The sequence below is a fragment of the Saccopteryx leptura genome, chromosome 1, assembly GCF_036850995.1.
Source record: "Saccopteryx leptura isolate mSacLep1 chromosome 1, mSacLep1_pri_phased_curated, whole genome shotgun sequence".
Lineage (NCBI taxonomy): Eukaryota > Metazoa > Chordata > Mammalia > Chiroptera > Emballonuridae > Saccopteryx > Saccopteryx leptura.
This window is the reverse complement of record NC_089503.1, coordinates 266946171-266963729: the sequence shown is the minus strand read 5'-3', so window position 1 is coordinate 266963729 and position 17559 is coordinate 266946171. Positions and strand designations below refer to the sequence as shown.

The window sequence follows — 17559 nt, the reverse complement described above, 5'->3', positions numbered from 1 at the left end:
GATGAGGAAAAGGAGACAAAGTATATAGTGAACTGCATCTGTATATACATATGGTTGAAATTGGAGTTAGATTAGAAATTACTCAGAGGCTAATTAGTGCTCAGAGAGAGCACTTTGTCTAAGTACTTTGCTGTATCAGTGAGCAGGGCTGGCTGCACTCCCTCGTGTGGTGAGTAGTGGCCTGCACCATCTGTGGCGGCTCTGTGGCTTGGCTGGTAGGCACCTGAACCCAGGGGAAACCACCCTCTGTTGGAAACCACATGCTCTGGATACTGAGCACACTATCCCCTCTGCCCCTCGCCCCCCCCCCAGCCCTGGGAGAGAAAGAAGTTGCGGACTTGGAATAAGGACAAGACTGTTACTAGGAATAACCTGAAACCACTGTCTTAGAAAGAGAATTTTTCCTAAACTTTCTTTATTTTTCTTTTTTTTTCTTCTTTTCCTCCTTTCTTTTTTAAATGGTGTGAAAGTCATGGAAGGAAAAGAGCAGAACTACTTGTGACAGTGGGGAGAGAAGATGAGAACAGTGATGATGGATAAGAAAATGCAGAGAGGAGGAGGAGAGAGGAGGAAGGATAGGAAAGGGGAGAAAGGGAAGCAACAGCAATAAGACTCAGGAAAAAAGAAAGAAAAGGAAAAATGTTTGGGCAAATTCTTGGCATAGGATGTGACAGAGCACACCTTGAACATGGAGGACCTACACTGGCATCATTTGAAACTAGTGAACAGAAAAAAAGGCAAAGACACTTCCTAAAGGTCCTCCATTGAGGGTGGGCATGTTCAGGCTGCAGTGAGCTGGGGCAGGCTGCCCTGCTTGGCTCAAAACACACACTCATTCATTATGCAAGTTGGTGGTGTACCTTATTACTTGTGCAAGATCTTGTGCTTTGGTTTTTGTAGTTATTACATATGGAGATTTATAAATCTGTTTATAAACCCCACCCCATCTTCACCCTTATGGGAGTGACTTTGTGACTTATGGGGCATATGTGGAGAGGTAAAGTATAACAGCTCATCTCTTAATTCTCTGAGTAATCTAGGCTTGACTAGGAACTGATAGATCCCAGTCTAATTTCAGGTCTACTTGCTAATGTGTACATTGACCAAAAGCATTTGTTATTAGCACATCTTAAGCCTTCAGAAATAAAATTTTATGATTTTAAGGAATAAGTGGAAGATTCCTAGGTGTTGATATTTTGCATCAAGTGCTGTATATGTTTTCACCAATAAAAAAAATACCATTAGTGTTTATAGGAGATATTTCTGACACAGTATAAATACCCACTGCTTTAGAGGAACAGGTGTCGTTTCAATTCATGTTGTGCTAAAGACTCTTGATTGACAGCTCATATTGCTATGTACTCCTCAAAGTAGAACAACACGGCATGCAGAAGTACCTGTAGACACTGAAGGACATATCTTGCCAGTTCTTTGTTAAAGTACTAATTTGGTTACTCTCCACTGTGAATGAATCCATATTTAATTCTAGTTGTCTAACCTAATACGTTTTTACCAGGAGTGAGGGTCAAGTATTATAACCTCTGAGAGGAGTATCTGATTAAATAACAGGCATAATCCAGGAAATTTCTCTATTTTGAACTAAGGAGTATGTTCATATTTGCTGACACTGCAATTCATAACATAATCATTATACCACTGTGGGAGGTTAAAGATTGTTCCTATTGATAGAAGCTCCTTAGAGAGGTCTGAGAATATTAAGAAACTAATGCATGAAGGCCAGGATGACATGTCCTTCTTGACTTAGATAAGACAGTGTGAAAAGATGGCATTCTAATAAAGAAAATCAATAACTTCAAGCTTAACATAAAGCAAAATTGGTGAGTGTGATCCATCAACAGTAAAATTTTCTCAGTTAAATAAGCTAAATTGGTAGGAATCCAAGTTCAGTGACTTCATGAGTTGGTTCAGCAGGTTAATATGTAACCAAATAAAGTCTCATGGTCAAAACTGAGAAATCTATAACACTAACCACTGGGGAGAAAACAGATAGGACTTAGTTGCTACAATGCACTCATTTTCTCTATCAAGGAGAAAATAGAGTGGAGAGTACCCACAAGATAAAAGAAAACTAGCCAAGTCAACTTCCTCTACATTTTGCAGCATTTATGTAGAAATTATTTTCAATGTCTATCAGAAGTAAAATTAACTCTGGAGTCTTATTCCTTGGAAGCAAGGAAGGTAGAGAGGAAAGAAGCTAGCAAGGGAGAGAGTGATGGAGGGAGAATGGAAGAAAGGAAGAAGAGTGTTAATATCATATATGCCAAAAACTGATATCAGATAGTTTCACATAGGTTAACACACATTTAACTTTCAAAAACGTAAAGACTCAGCTTTTGTCTTTTCTACTTTTAAGATGAAAAAATAAGAGATACTAAATATTGTTATGCTTAAAGTGAAACAGTTATTGCATGGGAGAGCTGGGCTTTAACCTGGGTTTATGTGACTTCAAAATCTATGTTTCTTCTACCTAATTGCAAAATAGAGTTTAAAACTAAACCAATAACTGTGGACCAGCATGTCAGGTAAATAAAGGATCATAAAGAAAGTAAAATTTGACCTGAGCATAAAAGAGTGTTAAATATGATTAAGCTGCAACAAGAAAGAAATTTGGACCTGAAGATGGCAGCGGAGTAAGCAGACACACAGACTCCCAGCTCACACCACTGAACTGGAATGTAAACTGATTTATGAACAATCAGCATAAAAAACCAAATCTGGACTAAAAGAACAGCTTTCAAAAACCAAGGAGCAAAGAAGAAGCCACAACAAACCTGGTAGGGAGCGCCTGAATCTCCCCTGCTTACAGGAATGGGGGGGGGTGAGGCTGGGCTCTCACTTCAAGGAAAAGAGCAGTAAATACTGCTCACAGCCACTTGCCTGGTGACCAGGGAACGAGGTGTGTTGAAAGGGCCCGCTTGTCTTCCAAAAAGAAAGGAGAGAGAGAGAGATGGATGGTGAGGGGGAGAGGAATACAGGTGATGACATGAAAAGCTGACTCATTCAGTCTTGGAGGCAGCCATAACTGAGGGAGGGGCTGATACTTCCACAAAGCAAAATACAAAAGTACTTCCAGGTCACAGAGATACAAACATCTCTCCAGGTCCAATCAGCGCAATAAGACACAGCTGAAAACAAGAAGTGGGGAGGAGGGGCAGTAACTCAGGTCTCCATGGAGATCTGAGATACACCTCCCCCTACTGAAGCTGAGAAAGCAACCTGCCCCCAGAGAGATTGACTGGCAGAAGAGGACTTCAGAGCCTCAGGTCACACCCACCGCATTCCTGGATACAGTTTCAAATAAGCCCCCTGCTGAGATCAGCAAACAAGACAATCACCTATTAAGAAAACAAACAAATCAAGACTTCAAAGCAGCCCAAATCCAAAAGTGGATTACAAATAATAGCTGATGCCAACCCAAGAAGACCTAGAAACAACACAAGTGAAAACTGGATGCAGACAACACCAAGCCTGGACTCAACCAGCTCTACAAAAAAAACACCCAAACACACAGACACAATGAGAAGACAAAGAAGTGCAATCCAAATGAAACCACAAGAGAAACTTTCAGGAGATGAACTAAGTGATATAGAAATAATTAAACTTCTGGATGCAGAGTTTAAAATAATGATTGTAAGGAGGCTTAGGGATCTTAGAACAACAACGGATGGTAATCATGAACACCTAAATAAAGAAATAGCAACTATAAAAAAAGGATATTGAAATATTAAAAAAGAATCAGTCAGAGATGACAAATACAATATCAGAAATGAAGACCACAATGGAAGGAATTAAAAACAGGATGAATAGAGCTGAAGGATCAAATCAGCGAGTTGGAGGACAACTGGAATGAAGGCATGAAAGCAGAGAAGAAAAAACAAAAGAGACTCAAAAAGTCTGAGGAAACTCTTAGAGAGCTCTGTGACAACATAAAGAGAAATAACGTCCACATAATAGGGGTTCCTGAAGAAGAAGAGAAAGACCAAGGAATAGAGGCTTTGTTCAATCATATTATAGCTGAAAACTTCCCTAAATTAATGCAGAAGAAACTCTCACAAATTCAAGAAGCACAAAGAACTCCACTAAAAAGAAACCCAAAGAAACCTACACCAAGACACATCATAATTAAAATACCAAAGCTAAGTGATAAAGAGAAAATGTTAAAAGCTGCAAGAGAAAAAAAGGCTATCACATACAAAGAAGCCCCCATAAGGATGACAACAGACGTCTCACCAGAAACACTTGAAGCCAGAAGGGAATGGCAAGAAATATTCAAAGTAATGCAGAACAAGAATCTACAACCAAGACTACTTTATTCAGCAAGGCTATCATTTAAAATTGAAGGAGAAATAAAAAGTTTCCCAGACAAAAAAACTCAAGGAATTCATTGCAACCAAACCAATGCTGCAGGAAATGTTAAGGGGCATAGTGTAAACAGATCAAAGTTGGAAAAGAATATAGCAAAAGAGGAATACAGCTTTAAAGAATAAAATGGCAATAAACAATTACATATCAATAATAACCTTAAATGTAAATGGATTAAATGATCCAATCAAAAGACATAGAGTAGCTGCATGGATAAAAAAACAGAACCCGTATATATGCTGTCTACAAGAGACACACCTTAAAACAAAAGATGCACATAGGCTGAAGGTAAAAGGATGAAAAAAATATTTCATGCAAATGGAAATGAAAAAAAAAGCTGGGGTAGCAATACTTATATCAGACAAAATGGACTTTAAAACAAAGAATATAGTAAGAGATAAAGAAGGCCACTACATAATGATAAAGGAAGCAATACAACAGGAAGATACAACTATTATAAATATCTAAGCACCTAATATAGGAGCACCTAAATATATAGAGCAGACTTTGATGGATTTAAAGGGCGAGATCAACAGCAATACTATAATAGTAGGGGATTTTAATACCCCACTAACATCACTAGATGTATCCTCCAGTTAGAAAATTAACAAAGAAATAGCAGACTTAAAGGACACACTAGATCACCTTGATTTAATAGATATCTTCAGAACCTTTCACCCTAAAGCAGCAGAATATACATTCTTTTCAAGTGCTCATGGTACATTCTCTAGGATAGACCACATGTTAGGGCACAAAAGTGGTCTCAACAAATTTAAGAAGATTGAAATCATATCAAGCACTTTTTCTGATCACAATGGCATGAAACTAGAAATCAACCACAACAGAACAGCTCAAAAATTCTCAAACGCATGGAAACTAAATAGCAGGTTGTTAAATAATGAATGGATTAAGAATGAGATCAAAGAGGAAATAAAAAAATTCCTAGAAACAAATGATAATGAGTATACAACAACTCAAAATTTATGCGACACAGCAAAGGCAGTGCTGAGAGGGAAGTTCATAGCATTACAAGCATACTTTAAGAAGCTAGAAAAAGCTCAAATAAACAATTTAACCCTGCATCTAAAATAACTAGAAAAAGAACAGCAAGTAAAGCCCAGAGCTAGTAGAAGGAAGGAAATAATAATGATCAGAGCAGAAATAAATGACATAGAGACTAAAGAAACAATACAGAGGATCAATGAAACTAGGAACTAGTTTTTTGAAAAGGTAAACAAGATTGATGAACTTTTAACTAGACTCACCAAGGAAAAGAGAGGACTCAAACAAATAAAATTAGAAATAAGAGGGGAGAAATAACAACTGACACAACAGAAATACAAAGGATTGTAAGAAAATACTATGAAGAACTGTATGCCAAAAAACTAGACAACCTAGATGAAATGGACAAATTCCTTGAAACATACAATCTTCCAAAAATCAATTTGGAAGAATCAGAAAACCTAAACGTACCAATTACACTAAATGAGATCAGAACAGTTATCAAAAAACTCCCAACAAAGAAAAGTCCTGAGCCAGATGGCTTCACAAGTGAATTCTACCAAATATTCAAAGAAGAACTGACTCCTATCCTTCTCAAGCTATTTCAAAAAATTCAAGAGGAAGGAAGACTTCCAAGCTCCTTTTATGAGGTGAGCATAATTCTGATTCCAAAACCAGGCAAAGACAACACAAAGAAAGAAAATTATAGGCCAATATCACTGATGAATATAGATGCTAAAATCCTCAACAAAATATTAGTAAACCAGATCCAGCAATATATGGAAAAAATCATACACCATGGTCAAGTGGGATTTATTCTTGGGAGGCAAGGCTGGTACAATATTCACAAATCAATCAATGTGATTCATCATATAAACAAAAGGAAGGATAAAAACCACATAATAATTTCAATAGATGCAGATTAAGCATTTGATAAAATCCAGCACCCATTCATGATCAAAACTCTTAACAAAGTGGGAATACAGGGAACACACCTCAAGATGATAAAGGCCATCTATGACAAACCCACAGCCAACATCATACTCAATGGGCAAAAATTAAAAGCAATCATCTTAAGATCAGGAACAAGGCAGGGGTGCCCCCTTTCACCACTCTTATTCAACATAGTTCTGGAAGTCCTAGCCACAGCAATCAGACAAGAAGAAAAAATAAAAGGCATTCAAGTTGGAAAAGAAGAAGTAAAGCTATCATTATTTGCAGAAGTAAAGCTATCATTATTTGCAGATGATATGATATTGTATATAGAAAATTTTAAAGTCTCCGTCAAAAAACTACTGGACCTGTTGGCTCAGTGGTAGAGCATCGGCCTGGCGTGCGGGGGACCCGGGTTCAATTCCCGGCCAGGGCACATAGGAGAAGCACCCATTTGCTTCTCCACCCCCCCTTCCTTCCTCTCTGTCTCTCTCTTCCCCTCCCACAGACAAGGCTCCATTGGAGCAAAGATGGCCCGGGTGCTGGGGATGACTCCTTGGCCTCTGCCCCAGGCGCTAGAGTGGCTCTGGTCGCGGCAGAGCGATGCCCGGGAGGGGCAGAGCGTCGCCCCTGGTGGGCAGAGCATCGCCCCTGGTGGCTGTGCCGGGTGGATCCCGGTCGGGCGCATGCGGGAGTCTGTCTGACTGTCTCTCCCTGTTTCCAGCTTCAGAGAAATACAAAGAAAAAAAAAAGAGGTAAGGGCATACAATGGAGTAAAGACAGCTTCTTCAACAAATGGTGTTAGGAAAATTGGACAGCAACCTGCAAAAAAATGAAACTAGACCACCAACTTATACCATTCACAAAAATAAACTCAAAATGGATAAAAGACTTAAATGTAAGGTGTGAAACCAGAAGCATCATAGAAGAAAACATAGGCAGTAAGCTCTCCGACATCTCTTGCAGCTATATATTTGCTGATTTATCTCCACAAGGGAAATAAAAGACAGGATAAACAAATGGGACTATATCAAACTAAAAAGCTTTTGCACAGCCAAAGACAATAAGAACAGAATAAAAAGACAAACTACACAAGGGGAGAACATATTTGACAGTACGTCTGATAAGGGGTTAATAATCAAAATTTATAAAGAACTTGTAAACCTCAACACCAGGAAGATAAACAATCCAATCAAAAAATGGGAAAAAGAAATGAATAGACACTTCTCCAAAGAGGATATACAGATGGCCAATAGGCACATGAAAAAATGCTCAACATCACTAATCATTAGAGAAATGCAAATTAAAACCACAATGAGATACCACCTCACACCTTCAGAATGGCGCTCATCAACAAAACACAAAATAAGTGCTGGCCAGGATGTGGAGAAAAGGGAACCCTCCTACACTGCTGGTGGGAATGCAGACTGGTGCAGCCTCTGTGGAAAACAGTATGGAGATTCCTCAAAAAATTGAAAATCGAATTGCCTTTTGACCCAGCCATCCCACTTTTAGGAATATACCCCAAGAACACCATAGAACGGTTCCAGAAGAAGAAATGCACCCCCATGTTTATGGCAGCATTGTTCACAATAACGAAGATCTGGAAACAGCCCAAGTGTCCGTCAGAGGACGAGTGGATTAAAAAGCTTTGGTACATATATACTATGGAATATTACTCAACCATAAGAAATGATGACATCAAATCATTTACAATAACATGGATAGACCTTGATAACATTATACGGAGTGAAATAAGTAAATCAGAAAAAAATAAGAACTATATGAACCCATGCATAGATGGGACATAAAAATGAGACTCAGAGACATGGACAAGAATGTGATGGTAACAGGGAGTGGGGTGGAGGGGTGGGGAAGGGGAGGGAGGGGCTAGGGGGAGGGTAGGGGAACAAAGAAAATCAGATAGAAGGTGACAGAAGACAATTTGACTTGGGTGAGGGGTATGCAGCATGATCAAAGGTGAAAATAATCTGGAGATGTTTTCTTGGGACATATGTACCCTGATTTATCAATGTCACTGCATTAAAATTAATAAAAATAAGATTAAAATATATATATATATAAATGGAATAGGAAAAAAAAAGAAAGAAATCCATCAAAGGCAGTGCTTCAAGAGAACTGTTAGCCTTACATAATTTCATTGGAAATGAGTAAAGCTTCAAAACTAATAACCTACAGGTTCATTTTCAGAAGTCACATAAATGAACAACAGAATAAATTCAAAGAAAGCAGTAAGTAATGATTGTAGTAGAAGTAGAGAAGAATAGACATTAAAAAAATAGTCAACAATGCCAAAAGTTGATCCTTTGAAACAAACAACAACAACAACAAAATTAGATGAATCTTTAGAAAAACTTTGCAAGAGACTACAATAATGTTATCAATTGCAAAAGAGTACATAACCACATATAGGATGAATACAGTGAACAACTATGTGCTTCATAATTAACATGTAGAAATTAACTAAAATTAACATGTAGAAAAGGCTGTCTTGCCAGAACTGACTCAAGAAAAAAATTAAAAGATTGCAAATTCTATATTGATTAAAGAAATTTGATGATGTCTAAAAATTGCCCACAATAAGAGCAGTAGGCCAGCTGATTTTATAGGATAGGCCACAATACTACCAGGAAACTGATCCTCCCAATTGTACACAAGCTTATTTTTACAGTAAAAGGATAATAAAGAGAAGAATTTTTATATTATTATAAGATCATGACATAATTTTATTCCAAAATTACATTAATACATTCTGTGAAAGGAATATTACTGGCCTATTTCACTCATGAATACAGGTGCAACAATTCTAAGTAAGATATTTACAAACTGAATTCAACACTATATAGAAAAGACTATACAGCATAATCAAATAAGATTTATACCACCAAATGATGGTTGTAATAATAGAACAATCCTTAATGTAATTCACCACATTAACAAATTAAAAAAGAAAAATTATATCACATAATAGATACTTAAAAAGTATTTTTAACTCCAGTGTTGAAACATAAAAACTTCTAGTAAAGTAGAAATAAAAGGAAGCTTTTTCAAGCTGATGAAAGAGATCTATTTTTGTAATGCCTGAAACAAACATCATACTCAATTTGGAAACATTAAAATTATTTTCTAGGCCTGACCTGTGGTGGTGCAGTGGATAAAGCCTCAACTTAAAATGCTAAGGTTGCCAGTTCGAAACCCTGGGCCTGCTTAGTCAAGGTATTTATGAGAGTTTATTCCTATTCCTCCCTTTGTTCTCTGTAAAATAAGTAAATAAAATCTTTAAAAAATTATTTTCTTTAAAATCAGGAGCAATTTAATCTCATTTCTATGCAATGTTATATAGATTATCTCAGCCAATGTAATAAGACATGAAAAATAAATTGGAATCATAGAGTTGGAAAGGAGGAAATAAAATTGCCAGTATTTACAGATAATGTAATTTTTACAAAGAATTCAAAATAATTTACAGAAAATATTTAAAGTAACAGAGTTTAAAATTGGTTTATAAATGTATATATGTTTGTGTGTGTGTTCATATATATTTTTTACTATATTTTCGAAAGTTAGTTGCATTGCTAGACAATAGTAGTAAACCATTAGAAAATATAAATAAAGAGAAAGTAGTATTTCCAATAGTCTCAGAGGATATCAAGAATCAAGAAATAATACTAACAATATATATGCAGTAAGGGAGGTATTACAGAATACTTAAATGGAGAAATAGAACCTGTTCTTAGATAAGAAAGCTAACTTTAAAAATGATTGTTCCTAAATTGAACTATAAATCTGATGGAATTGTAATTAAAATGCCAACAGGGTTGTTGTTTTATTTTGTCTTATATAATTTGATAATCTTATAAAATGTAGAATAAAAAGTAAGCACAGATCCTACTTAGACATCAGGACTTACTATGAAATTATAGTAATACAAATGTATGTATTGGCACAGGGATAGGCAAATTAGTTAATGGAATAAACTATAAAGACCATAAATAGACCCAAGAATATATGGAACTTTGGATGAGAATAAAGGTGGATTATCTGATTGCTGAAGAAAAATAAAGATTGTTCAATAAATGAAGCTATCAAAAAAGAGTTATACATGGGAAAAAGATACAAATGAAACTCCTTCTTACTTCTTGGTCAACTATCAATCCAGGCAAACCAAGAACATAAATGCAAAAACGCAAAACTTCAAAATTCTTAGCAAAAAAATAAAAAAAACTATCCTTCAAATCTTAGGGTGAAAACTATTTTAGACAAGACATCAAAAAAGGAAAAGACTGATAAACTTGACTATATTAAAATTAAGAACTTTTGTTCATCTAAATATGTCATAAAAAGAGTCAATTGATACAGTAAAAACTGGGAGAAGATTTGACAATGCACATTATCAACAAAGGATTTGTATGAAGACTGCATAAATAACTTATAAATAATTGAAAAGCACAAACAATTCAGTATAAAGATGGGCATAAGACATGAACCGGTATTTGACAATAAGAAGTCCATGTAATCAAAGCTCACTTGAAGATATATTCATTGCCATTAGCCATATGCAACAATATTATGCCAAATTTTAAGTCCTCCAAACTTACATTTAACATAATTTTATACAGTTAAAAACCAAAAAATAGTATACACACACTTACATACACACACACACACACACACACATATACACACATATACACACGTGTTATGAATGTATGAAAAGAAATACATGCAAAGGAAGGCAAAGGCATGAATCAACACAGAAACTGTAAGGATGGTAATCCCAGGTGGGAGAAGATAGCAGAATGGTGTGTGGAGGGGGCACACGTGGTTTATGTGGGATATTTTCAAAGTTTTGACTTTAATTTTCAGTTTTGGTTTTATAGTTATTTATTATAGAATTGAAACAAACAAAATGAATAGGTTGTGCCATGCATAGATCAATGATGAGAATATGCCATGAATTTAAATTATTATTTAATAATCATAATTACAGCCTGACTGGGAGGTGGTGCAGTGGATAAAGTGTCAGACTGGGACACAGAAGACAGAGGTTGCCAGCTTGAGTGCAAGCTCATCCAGCTTGAGCTCAGGCTCACCAGCTTGAGCATGGGGTCACCGGCTTTGAGCGTGGGATCATAGACATGACCTCATGGTCTCTGGCTTGAGGCCAAAGGTCACAGGCTTGAGCCCAAACATCACTGGCTTGAGCAAGGGGTCACTCGCTCTGCTGGAACTCCCCAGTGGAAAGCAATCAATGAACAACTAAGGAGACTAAGGAGCTGCAGTGAAGAATTGATGCTTCTCATCTCTCTTCCTTCCTGTTTGTCTGTGCCTCTCTGTCCCTCTCTCTGTCTCTCTCTCTCTGTCTCTGTCACACACAAAAAAAATCATAATTACAGAAAAACCAAGGGCACTTTATAGGTCTTTGAAGCAGCTCTGTCCACAGAGCTTTCTGAGATGATGGAAATGGTCTATGTACGTACTTTCCAGAACAATAGCCACTAGCCTGCTTCAAATACTCAAGATAAGGCTGGTGCAACTGAGGAACAAAATTCTCATTTGGGCCCTGGCCAGTTGGCTCAGTGGTAGAGCGTCGGCCTGGCATGCAGAGGTCCCGGGTTCAATTCCCAGCCAGGGCACACAGGAGAAGCGCCCATCTGCTTCTCCACCCCTCCCCCTCTCCTTCCTCTCTGTCTCTCTCTTCCCCTCCCGCAGCCGAGGCTCCATTGGAGCAAAAAGATGGCCCGGGCGCTGGGGATGGCTCCTTGGCCTCTGCCCCAGGCGCTAGAGTGGCTCTGGTCGCAACAGAGCAACGCCCCGGAGGAGCAGAGCATCGCCCCCTGGTGGGCAAAGCGTCGCCCCCTGGTGGGCGTGCCGGGTGGATCCCGGTCGGGCGCATGCGGGAGTCTGTCTGACTGTCTCTCCCTGTTTCCAACTTCAGAAAAATACAAAAAAAAAAAAAATCTCATTTGTATTAATTTGAATTCATTCATTTATATTTAAATAACCAAATGGTAGGAATAACTTTCAGTGGTGGGGTAAACTAAGTGATGTTCAGGGATCTGTGAACAAGTTGGTCTAGCTTAAGTAAACGGCTCTTAACAGAAAGTAGCCAGGAAACAGGTTAACCAGACATGTTCTTTCCACCATGTGGAGAATCAGGCTCATCATCTCTTCTTGTCTTTTTACTTAAAGTAGTATGATAAGCCTTTTTAATGCCACAAAACTCAACTGCCTGCCTATAATATTCATTCATTCATCATTTAATTTTTCTTTCTCTCTCCCCAAGCCCCCTACTTTGATAAATGCACAAGACTCCTGTAGACATGAAGGCAGTTATCATTTGAGAAAGTCTAAGGCTCCATGCTTAAATGTATTTACCCCCTTCTTGCTAATGGCATCATTCAATCACAGTTTAGTAGCTTACAAGTGAGAGGATTAGAAGTGTCAGGGGAATTGCTCACTCAAACCAAGAAATGTGGGCTTTTCAGTTCAAACAGTATCTGAAGGAAGCTGGTAAGCAACAGCTGAGAAGATGTAAGATCCACTCAGTGCCTACCCTTGAAATAACAGATACTCAGATCGCGAGCGTACCAATGTCCATTACTGCCAAACTCCAAGTGGCTGCTCCTGACACAAGCCTTAGAACGTAACATAAAATCTATAAAAATATCAACACGATGCTTTCAAGTGACACCAAACAGCTAGAGTGCCCTGTTTGCAGGGGACACTGCTGTTTAAAGGCAATTTGCTGGATTGCTTTCCATCTGGGACCATTGCAAATGCCTTCCAATTTCCTTCTCGCCTTTCCTCCTCCCCTCCTTGCTCCCTTCTCCCATCCCCAGCCAGAAACAAAGATTTTTAATGTTTTATTTCTGCTTCTTGGGAGAGTCAGGAGCAGAAAATGAAGCTTTTCTTGGCTTGCTTCTCGACTCTCCTAAGAGATTCAAAAACAAAAAGATTGCTTTGGGAAAATAATAATGCCAAATGAGCATTAAAATAATAAATGGGTATTTTGAAAATTAGGTTCTCAGAGGTCATGCAATTAAAAGTTAGGAGGAAAACACACCTCAGGCTTGATTGGAGGAGATAAGTGAGAGCCAGGGCAAAAGCTTCTGCCATCCTTAAACTTCCATTCACGGCTTAAGCCTGGGAGCTGGCTGATAAATCTATTTGCATAATTCCAGGACTTGAGAACAAGCCAGAGTGAAGTACAATTTCATTGGCCCTGATTAATAATAATAACAAAAAACATGATTAGTGCCCTGAATATCGAGGGGTCAGAGCAGGGCATGAGGCAAACATGAGTCTGCGGCAGCACACCATTTTGAAAAATAACAAAGGGCCCCACTGGCCTGAGATGAAGCCTGGGCACATTTCACCATATGAATGGTTATATATTAGACTTTGTCAGGACATCATCAAAACCAAAGAACTTATTTCCCATGTACTGTCCTCAGAAGAGCTTTATGGACATTCAGGAACCCTTAGCAACTGTGTTTCAGTTACTGTGTGCTTCCCTTATGACAAGTTGTGATTCTTCGCCTTCTCCTAGCAACCTTGATCACACAGTCCTTGACCCAAAGAATTGGGAAGACCCTCAGAGCTCATTTGTAGAAGACTGTCTTGCTGATGAGGGCATGGTGGGTCGGAGAGGTTAAGCCACCACACCAAAGACACTGAGCCTGTTAGGAGCTGAGCTTTAAATCATAACCTTGGTCTCCCCACCGTGTAATCAGGGCTCTGTCATAATAGCTTACCAAAAATCCAACCTCATGTTTTTCACTGGGCTGGAAAGCCAGGTCTGAGCAATAGGACAATAGGACAGAATTACATATCATCTTGCTGCAGCATCCTAGGAATCTGACAAAGCACCTTAAAAAGTGCCACTCTATAGCAGACCAACAAGCCATGGTCAAAATACTGTGCTTCACACAAAGGAGTATTTGGTAAGGAATAAAAGCAGTGTAACATTTGGGTCACTGTGGGTGAATTAAACTATAGTTGATGTCTTCATTTGAGGACTACTCAGTTCTTCTCACTCCAAATCAAGCATGAGCAGATAACTTGAGAGTGATTATCATGCTAATGCATGTGACAATGTGTCAGAATCTACATAAATGCCCACCTGAAAATACTACCCATACTCTAGCTGCAGGATCTTTCCTCCTAATAGTGTTTCCAACCCACACAAACACAAAGATATAATGAGAGGGTCTCCAAGGTCCTTTCAGATCTAATGCTCTCTGGTTCTACAATTTTATTTTATTTTTTTCAGATCTCTTAGCTCTTTTGTTAAACTTAAAAGATAGTGGTCATCTGGTTCAACTTTCGATTAAAGTTGAGTTTTATTAATAGGCTGTCATAGCAGAGTTCCTTTTAAATGTATATTATAAAAGCTTGCTTTTTGAAGTTTCAAACACTTTTTCAAAAGAATGTATCTTCAACTCTGCTTCCTGATAGGAGTTTTTCCTCCTTAAGTTGTCCTTTTGATTCTATTACATGGTAGATGAAAGACACCCACAAATCTTTCATAATGAAAAGTGGAGTTCATGTCCTCTCCCCTTGGACCTGGGTGTGCTTGTAACTGACCAATAGAATATGGCAGAAGCAATGTTAGGCTAGTTTGGGGGTCTTGACCTTAAGAATTTGGCAGCTTCCACTTTCTGTTTTCCAAGTACTCAACCAGCATACTGTGAGGAAGACAAAACAGTCTCTTGGAGGCAACCAAGGAAAGAGGAACGGAGGCCCCAGCTGAGCACCCATCCAAATGCACTTGAATGTCAGACTGTTTATTTCTTGCTTATTACCTGTCCAACACAGGGAGTCAGGTGGCTCTGCTCACATTAGCCATTTCCCACTCACCACTTGGGTGACTGAGAGAGATGGAGCCTATCACACCGACCCTTAAATGCTTCCACCATTAGGAAAAACACACATCACTTCTACTTCCATGTAATTGATTAAAATCATAATCAAATAGTGTCTTAATAAATATTGCCATATTAGTCATTTGCGGGGGGAGGGAGGTTTTGGTTGTTTCCCACTTAAACTCTATTCTTGCACTGTCTGATATATCAATCACTAGCCACATGTGGCTAATAAGCTCTTGAAATATGCCAGTCTGAATTAAAACAGGCTAGAAGTACAAATTATACACTGGGTTTCTGTAAGACTTTGATAAATAAGAATGCAAAATTATCTCATTAATCATTTTTAAATATTGATTACAGGTTGAAATAATATTTTAGATATATAATAAATAAAGTATTAAAACTAACTACACCTGTTCTTTTTACTTTATTTAATAGAACTATTAGAAAATGTAAAAGTCTATATGTGCCTTACATTCTATTTCTATTGATAAGCATTTTTCTGGTCAGTTCAGGATTTCATCAGCCAATTCAAGAGCCCACTCTTCCTCTTCTCTTAAGGGCTGAGTCCAGGTGGTCTGAATGTGTGTGGCATTTGGAGTGAGGGCCTCAGGATCATCTGGTATAGGCTGTTCTCTGTTTTGCTGGTAGTGCCTGCGAAGACGACTTCATCTCACCTGGTTTTTTGTGAGCAGCCTCTTGACCCACTGCATCCAACTGAGGTTGGTATTTCCAGCACAACTTTCAGTTGATACAGCCCATGTCCAAAAACTGACAAGATCCCACTGATGAGACAAGAGGCCTCTGCTTGTCCTCCATCCATCTAAGGTCTGTCTGCCTTTCTCAGCAACTGATGGTCCTTTGTTCTCTTACTGTGGTGGATTCAGGGCAACTGTACAAGGCTGATAGCCTCCCAGAGCAAAATTTGTGTTTTTTCATTGTAGTAAAATACACATAACATAAAATTTACTACCTTAACCATTTTAAAGTGTACAGGGCAGTGGCATTAAGTACATTCAGTGTTTGCAATGATTGCTTCCATTCACCTCTAGAACTTTTTGTCATTTCAAAATGAAACTCTGTACCCATTTTAAAATGTGCATTTTGTAATCATCCTTCCTCCATCCCAATGAAGCTCAACCCAGAGTTAGGCCATTGGCTTTTTCTCTCTAGAAAGACATCAGGGATTCAGTCTAGACTCAGTTTTTCTCAAGAAACATCTCCTTACGATCCATGAAGGAAAACTGCCTAAAGAGTACTCTTGTTGCTTGTAGATCATGTCCATATAGTGTTTTATTTTTTTTTTATTGTTGTTTTTTATGACAGAGACAGAGAGAGACAGAGAGAGGAACAGATAGAGACAAACAGAAAGGGAGAGAGATGAGAAGAATCAATTCTTTGTTGCGGCACCTTAGTTGTTCATTGATTGCTTTTTCATATGTGCCTGGACCAGGGGTCTACAGCAGAGCAAGTGACCTTTTGCTCAAGCCAGCAACCTTGAGCTCAAGCTGGTGAGCCTTGCTCAAACCAGATGAGCCCATACTCAAGCTGGTGACCTGAGATTTCAAACCTGGGTCTTCCGTGTCCCAGTATGACATTCTATCCACTGCACTACTGCCTGGTCAGGTGTGTCCATATAGGTTTTTTTTTTTTTTTTTTCTGAAGTTGGAAACGGGGAGGCAGTCAGACAGACTCCCGCATGCGCCCAACCAGGATCCACCTGGCATGCCCACCAGGGGGCGATGCTCTGCCCATCTTGGGGCATCGCTCTGCCGCAATCAGAGCCATTCTAGCGCCCGGGGAAACTTTGCTCCAATGGAGCCTCGGCTGTGGGAGGGGAAGAGAGAGACAGAGAGGAAGGAGAGGGAGAGGGATGGAGAAGCAGATGGGTGCTTCTTCTGTGTGCCCTGGCCGGGAATCAAACCCGGGTCTCCCGCACGCCAGGCCGACGCTCTACCACTGAGCCAACCGGCCAGGGCCCATATAGTTTTTATCTAAACTTGTAAGAACAGGCCCTGGCCAGTTGGCTCAGTGGTAGAGCATCGGCCTGGCGTGCGGGGGACCCGGGTTCAATTCCCGGCCAGGGCACATAGGAGAAGCACCCATTTGCTTCTCCACCCCTCCCCCTCTCCTTCCTCTCTGTCTCTCTCTTCCCCTCCCGCAGCCGAGGCTCCATTGGAGCAAAAAGATGGCCCGGGCGCTGGGGATGGCTCCTTGGCCTCTGCCCCAGGCGCTAGAGTGGCTCTGGTCGCAACAGAGCGACGCCCCGGAGGGGCAGAGCATCCCCCTGGTGGACAGAGCGTCGCCCCTTGGTGGGCGTGCCGGGTGGATCCCAGTCGGGCGCATGCGA

At 39.2% G+C, this 17559-nt stretch overlaps 1 long non-coding RNA gene across 1 annotated transcript in view; it reads left to right on the top strand.

Moving 5' to 3' along the window:
• LOC136389290 (uncharacterized) overlaps window positions 1-16344 on the top strand; it is a 51415-nt gene extending 35071 nt beyond the window's left edge. The window contains exon 3 of the long non-coding RNA XR_010748292.1: window positions 15861-16344. This is a non-coding gene — a long non-coding RNA (uncharacterized lncRNA). The remainder of the gene's footprint in view (window positions 1-15860) is intronic.
• The last annotated feature ends 1215 nt before the right edge of the window (window positions 16345-17559 follow it).